The 6,679-nt window shown below is 47.8% G+C and overlaps 1 long non-coding RNA gene across 1 annotated transcript; it reads right to left on the bottom strand.

Moving 5' to 3' along the window:
* Positions 1–2,772: 2,772 nt before the first annotated feature.
* Positions 2,773–4,025, bottom strand: LOC104860221. The gene is made up of 3 exons (XR_004517946.1): positions 3,677–4,025; positions 3,247–3,334; positions 2,773–2,854 (listed from the first exon to the last, which is right to left on the bottom strand). It is a non-coding gene; the product is annotated as an uncharacterized LOC104860221 (long non-coding RNA).
* Between the last annotated feature and the right edge of the window lie 2,654 nt (positions 4,026–6,679).

The following is a 6,679-nucleotide window of genomic DNA, read 5'->3' on the forward strand; positions in this document are numbered from 1 at the left end:
CTGCACAAGCACAAGGACCTGAGTTCGATCCCTGGTACAACAAAAAAAGTGAGCCCCTTGCTCTGGAGGATTGTGTATACATCCCATGGAAGTACAATTGACATTATAGAAGCCCTCAGAAAAGGGTGTTAGCCAAAGGGCTAATTGCAGAAAATGTAACCCATATCCAGAATGTGTGTTCATTCAGGTTTAAATGAATTGGAAGGTATCTCACATGACCAGTTCACCAGTTTCTGGCTGGTATTCTTGAGGGATGGTACTATACTGGGGACTCAGCATCACTCTCTGATACTGGAATGTTAGACATTTGGCAGGGACAGTAGCTAGAAAAGTTTTGGTAAGTGGAAGGCCGGGACGGTGGGCCAGTGCACAGTCCAATCCCTGCTACCACAGCTATTCTATTCAAGGGCTGCTTTGCTGACACTGGAGTGGCTCTGGCAGATTCTGGCTGCCATCAATTGGTTAGTCATTTTCAATACTCGTATGTTCAGTGCCTCTTCATTGTGCTCATTAAGATGCAGTAGAAAGATGTCATGCTTTGTGCCACTTCATAAGCCCATGCACGTATCTCTACTTCAGATTTACTTATTGCCTCTTTCTTCTTCTAGACCCTTGCCCATCTACTCAAGCCATTTGTTCCGCTCATAAGTCTGCATATGCTACCACTCCAGGCCACTTACTTTTTAATACAAAGTAGATGAGAAATGTTATGGTTTAGATCTAAAGTGTCCCCCAGTAGACTTGTGTGTTCAGAGGTGGGGCTTGTGGAAGGTGATTGGATTACAAAGGTGCTATAATCAGTGGTTTAATTCACTAGAGAGTTCAGAGCTGAATGTGCTATTACGAGCTAGGGTCTGAAGCAGAGAGGAGGGTCACTGAGGGCAGAGTCTAGAAGGACACAACTCCATCCCTAGCTCTTCCCTTCAATCTGTTTCCCGGCTGTCCTGTGCCCAGTCCTTTCCATCATGCCCCTTCTGCCTCAGCCAGATGACTATGGACTGAAATCTCTACAAACTGTGAACCAAAAGCAATCTCTCCCCATTTAAATTGAAGGTGTTAGGTTTTGCGTCTCAGTGATGGGAACGTGACTGAGACAACCAGGGCCCATCTGAAGCCTTCCCTCTCCTGTGTCTCTCAAGATCACCCTTGAATGGGACTGTGGTGCAGTCACCATGCCTTTTCAGAGATTGCACTCCCAGTCAGAGCGGATCCATCCATGAAATAAATCTGCACTCCTTCCTTGTTAATCAGCTGGTCATGAAAGATCTTTCACACAGCTATAGGTGTGAGCTGAAGCGGAGGTGCTGGTGCAATAATAGTGGACGATATGGAGATCTGTGCTGCTTGAGTATAGCCCCAGTCTGATTTGGGTGTAATCCCAGACTTCCAGTTCAGTCTTATAATAGTGTATCCCATTGCCTATCCCAGTTCAGGATGGGCTGCTTTGACCACGTGGTCACTTGGTGCTCATGATTAGTTATTCTCTCAATACAAGTCCCTATAGCATACCAGAGCTGTTACTCAAAATTGTACAATTCTCTGCTGCAGATAGTGTAAACTTGCTCTGGAAACTTACATGTCTGACTTTCCACTTTGCATCTGTTTTACTCTCTGATCACTGGTACAAAACACCTGTTGTCAGCAATTTAAGGAGGAGAGAATTATTACGGCTCGTGGTTTTAAAGGGTTCAGTCCATAAGTGGCTGGCTTCGAGGAAGAAACACCATGGTGGAGGAAAGCTGCTCAAACTTTGGCCACCAGGAAGCAGAGAGGAGAAGTAGCCAGACCCAGGGACCCATTTTTCAGCAGGGGCCCAATTTCCAGTAGCACATTTAACTAAGAATTCTTCAATGGATTAATCCACCAATGAGTATAGCACCTCCATGATCCAAGCCCTTTCTGAAAGCCCTACTTCTAAACACAGGATGGTCTGGGGGGACAGTTTAGATCTAAACCTTATCAACGTCCAAGTGGCAGGTCTGCTTCCATTTCTACTAAAGAGGACTAACCACTGAAGGCAGTCTTCCAGCAGCCTTTCTAGCAGCTAGAGCAATAAATTACTTTCTGATGGGAGATTGACACTGACTCTTGATTCTACCTGATTAATGCAGAACTTTCCTCCTTGAAAATCTTCTTTCCTACCAATTATTTCTAGGCATCCTCAGAGGGCAGCACAGCTGAGCTCCTGGCTGTTCCTCTCAGTTTTGCTCTGCACCCCCCTACTAAAGTACCCTGGATATTAGACCACTTGATGGGGGAAGGGTGCTGCACAGAATGTGCTGCTCAGTTCCCAGGAGGCCCAAATAAACCCTAGAGGAACTCTGCACCCCAAATCTGTGTGCCGCTCCTTCATCAGTTGTGACATGCTGCTTCTCTGGTGGCCCAGAATGGAGATCACTGGGTGACCCATGGCCAAAGGTCAAGGTAGATTACAAGTTGCAGTCCAGTCCTGCTCTCCACACACTTAACAGCGACACAACCTTCCCTTCCCCTGCTCTCAGGACCTTCTGTGTATCCTCCCTCATAGTTCTGTCTGCCAGTTCAGCAGCCATACTGAATGACCAGTATAAAAACCTCAAGCTGGGATCGTCCAGCTATTGTTTTGGACCAATCTTCTGTTACGACATTTGAATTGTCATTATTGTGAATAGTGAGTCCGCAATTAGCCTTTAAAATTTTATGCATGTCTAATCTTGATAAGGTGGCCCATATGGACACAAGCCAAAATCAAGATTTTAATATTTTATTTTATTTCATTTATGTATTTATTTTTGTGGGGCTAGAGACCTCGGTAGTGGCGCCTGGATCCTTCTGGGCTGCTTGAGACACTTCATGAGAGATCTTCCATAACCGTCTGTTTGGAAGAAGACAGGAAAGCATTTATCCATGTGAAGTTAGGCTCAAAGGGTCCAAGATCTGCCCTCAAAACCTACTTCCCCAACGTTTCTGGGATGGACAAGGCATGGACCCCTTGGGGCACAGAGAGGCTCTGAGAAGACCAGAAGCTCCAGAAGGGGTGTGAGCACAGACAGGAGGCAGGGTTCGGACAGCTGAGCTCACGGGAAGAAGCTGAGCCTGCAGCAGCAGTTGAGTAAGGGACAGGAGACACCCCACGGCACTGAGGTGGTGCCCGAGAGGTGCCGGCACACTTCAGGAGGAAAGCTGCCTGTTTCTTTCAAAGCATCTTCTTAGAATCCTTTAAATCGCTGGTTCATAGGTCCACAACCCCTCTAAGAGTTTAGTTACCTCAGAATACTTGGGCCAAGCGCTGTCCTAGATATTGAGAGTCTGTCCCCAAACACAGCCAACATTTGAAAAGTATGTTTTTTTCTTCCTGTATCAAAGTGAGAGTCAGAGATTCTGAGGACAGGTTTACTCCCCTGTCTCATCTTGCAAACACTGCCTATGTGGATGTTCTACTCGGGAAAGAGTGGAAGTGCTGGACCATATGTTGTACACAACTGGACCAAAAACCACTCCCACCATCACGCTCAGGCCACCACTGGTTTTCCAGAAGCAGATTGTTCTAGGCTGGGCAGTTTCAGTGTGGTTTAAAATGATGTGAATTTTCACACTGTCCAACAGAGCTCCTGAAAACTTTTCTTCTTTGAGATCCCACTACTGATTCTTTTAAGATCAAATTAAGCTACAGCACATGAGGTAAGATCCTACTCACCAATTCATGGAAAGCAGGTCCCCGCTGCTCACAATAGTGTGGTTTCCAGGATTACAGAGGACTCTGCCACTCACTGGCTACTAAACCAGTCCTGGGAGAACTGCCTGGTTTTGTTTTTGAATCTTGATGTACAGTGGCTCCACTTGTCTCTTGGAGAATGAAAGCACGACATGAACTTGGAGGAAGGGCTCACGAAATGCTGTTTAAAAACCAGAACCCTTCAAGCTGGAACAACAGCAGTGAAAGTGTAGAACGTTTTCCTGGCGCTCAGAGACAACCAGCAGAGAAGAACTGGTCGCCAAGCTACAGTCTTCTGTGATCCCTCCCCACTAACGCCAGCCTCAGATAATCTAACCTATTAGAGATAGGAAATTTAATTTTAATCAGTCAGTTATTAGCATTTACATGAAATGTATACTTAGAATTCTAAATGGATACAAGAACTTTTTAAAAATCTTAATAGTCAAGTTAGATATTATTGTCTTTATTCACAAATAAAATACCTGAGGTCCAGAGATGCCAGGGCACACCTCCCAAAGCATAAAGCAAAGAAGTGGTGGAGTTAGCTCCAAAGTTAGGTCCTGCGCGGTAGTTCCGTGTCTGTGTCACTTTCTCCTCACTGGGATAAGCACACAGGCATCACGTATAGGAGGGGAGGTTTACTTTGGCTCACGGTTTCGATCTACAGTCGGCTGTGGGGCATGGTGGAAGGACCTGCAGAGGGGAGCTGTCCAGGTCTCAGTGTACAGGAAGCAGAGAACAAAGGGAGAATCAGGGAGGATTCCGTTCTGGGTCACACCCTTGTAGCCTGGGCCCCACATTCAGCTATCACGCCTCCCATGCTCCAGCACCGTGCAAAAGCCCGCCTCTGACTGCATGAGTTTGGGGGGATCATTCTTGAATTAAACCATAATATCTCCTGTCGGAGGTTTGGTTTACTACAGTCTGAATATATTAAATGGGAAATTCTGGAAATAAATATTCAAACATTTTAAGTGCCATTTGTTACAGTATGTTATAATTGTTCTATTTCATTATGTGTTAGTACTGATTGGTACTTGAACAGCTCATAACATTGTCATCATCGGTATTTGTGTATATAGGTAAAAACATAGTGTATAGGGTTGCAATGTATTTCCTGCAGACAAAGGGGGACTAAGGCTTTGGTAATCTACATCCTCAGTGTTAAACAACAAAAACAAACTTGTCACAGCATAACAAAGAATCCAAAGGCAAGCAGCCTGCCTTCATTAGTGCAAATTATTCTTGCTCAGCTCTCCCCTGCTGGCTCGTTCCTTCTCCCAGGGTCTGGAAGGAGGGAGAAACGGTGCCCAAAGTTACCATTTAGCTTAATCCCCATCCCCAGCTGCAAAATATTGCTAGATGCTCCTCAAACACAAGCAGTCTGCTGGGGCCACTGTGAACCTGGTTGCAAACTCTTGGAAAGCTGCAGCTAAAAATCCCATTTGTCAGAGTAATGCTCCTTGAGGGTTAAATCACCCGTGGTGCAGAATGTCACAAAACAGTAAACTCTAAACTGTATCTACTTCCTCCCAGGTAGTCCTGGCCAGGGATCCAGAGTGAGCAGGCAAGGTCCTGGCCTCACTTAGCAAACAAAATGCATGGCCAGGTTTCTCATTCATTGAAGTCTGATTATTCATCAGTTCAACCAATACTAGGGAACACAATGGGCCAGGCTCTGTGCGGGGCTGAGAGCATTCACGTACAGAAAGGCTGGGCTCTGTCTCAAGATGCCTGCAGCGCCCTGGGGGTGGTGAACTTGGCCTCACTGAATGCAGCATTACACAATAGAAGTAGGGATAACCACAGGACTGCTTGGTAGGAAGACTGGGTCAGGTAGATGCACCGGGAAAGGTCCTGAGCCCTCAAAAACGGGCAGAAGGTGTGAGGGTGTGTGTGGGTGGAGGGCTGGTGGGCAAGAGAAGGAGTCAGAGCAGCCAGCCCTGTGTGGGTATCTCCTGGCCCCCTTACACCTCCCTCCCTCCCAGCCCTCATCCACAGAAGAGCACAGACTGCCACACAGGCCCGGTGTCCTGTCTTCTTGTACCCAGCACCTCTCACACAGTGAGAGCTGCAGGCTGGGAGCCTCCTGTTCTGGGTCCCTATTCCACTGGCCGACACCCAGCAGGTGAGGGAAATCAGTAAAATGTCTGTGACAGGGAGAAGGGAACGGAGCAGGAAGAGAGAGAACAAAGTAATTAGTACTTAGCTGTGGGCACAGGTTCATCTTCCTCAATATCGGTTCACAAACCCAGGTGAGAGATATAAAGTATACAGCAACTGTTAAAAACTACAGTAAAAGACACATTACCATTAATCCTCCTCAAAATACTCCCTCTGGCTTAGAATATATCCCTCACTTTTGCCGCTCTGTGAAGCAGTTCTGGAAGTCCCCTCGCCAGGGTCTTAAAAAGTACGGTGGTAGCTGCTGCGAGGGCAGTCCAGGGGAAAGGCAGGCCACAGGCCCAGGGCCGTGTGTCCCTGTCCACGCTGCTCACCAGATCCGGCACCGGAGGCCTCCGGGTCTTCCTCAGAACCACTGTAAATGGAGGCATTTGGAACTGCACAATGGACACTGGTGAAGGAAGACTCAGAAGGGCTTCAAGAAGGGCACGAAGAGGGCACCAACGCGCCAAGCCAGGGAGGGTGAATGGCGACTTGTCTTTACTGTGATTCGTGAAGATTTAAACTTGCACGGTATTTTTCAATCATGCCACGCTTGCTCTGCCATCACAGAGCCACCCTGTCCCTTCCTGCATCCTTCAGTCTCCAAGCATTAGCGCCAGGCGCCGGGGACACAGGGCTGAGCTAAGGGTCCCTCCTTTCGCCCGAACATGAACCCGGCCGGTTTCCAACCCCGACTGTCCAGCAGACTGCGCATAGCCGGCCGGCAGGTGATGCGCAGCAGGGTGGAGGCGCCTGTCCCGGCTCGTGGGTGATGGGACCGGCCCCGCCCGGCTCAGCTGCTCGCTCAGGAACCGG

The sequence above is a fragment of the Fukomys damarensis genome, unplaced genomic scaffold (assembly GCF_012274545.1).
Source record: "Fukomys damarensis isolate Sample0158 unplaced genomic scaffold, DMR_v1.0_HiC HiC_scaffold_19, whole genome shotgun sequence".
Lineage (NCBI taxonomy): Eukaryota > Metazoa > Chordata > Mammalia > Rodentia > Bathyergidae > Fukomys > Fukomys damarensis.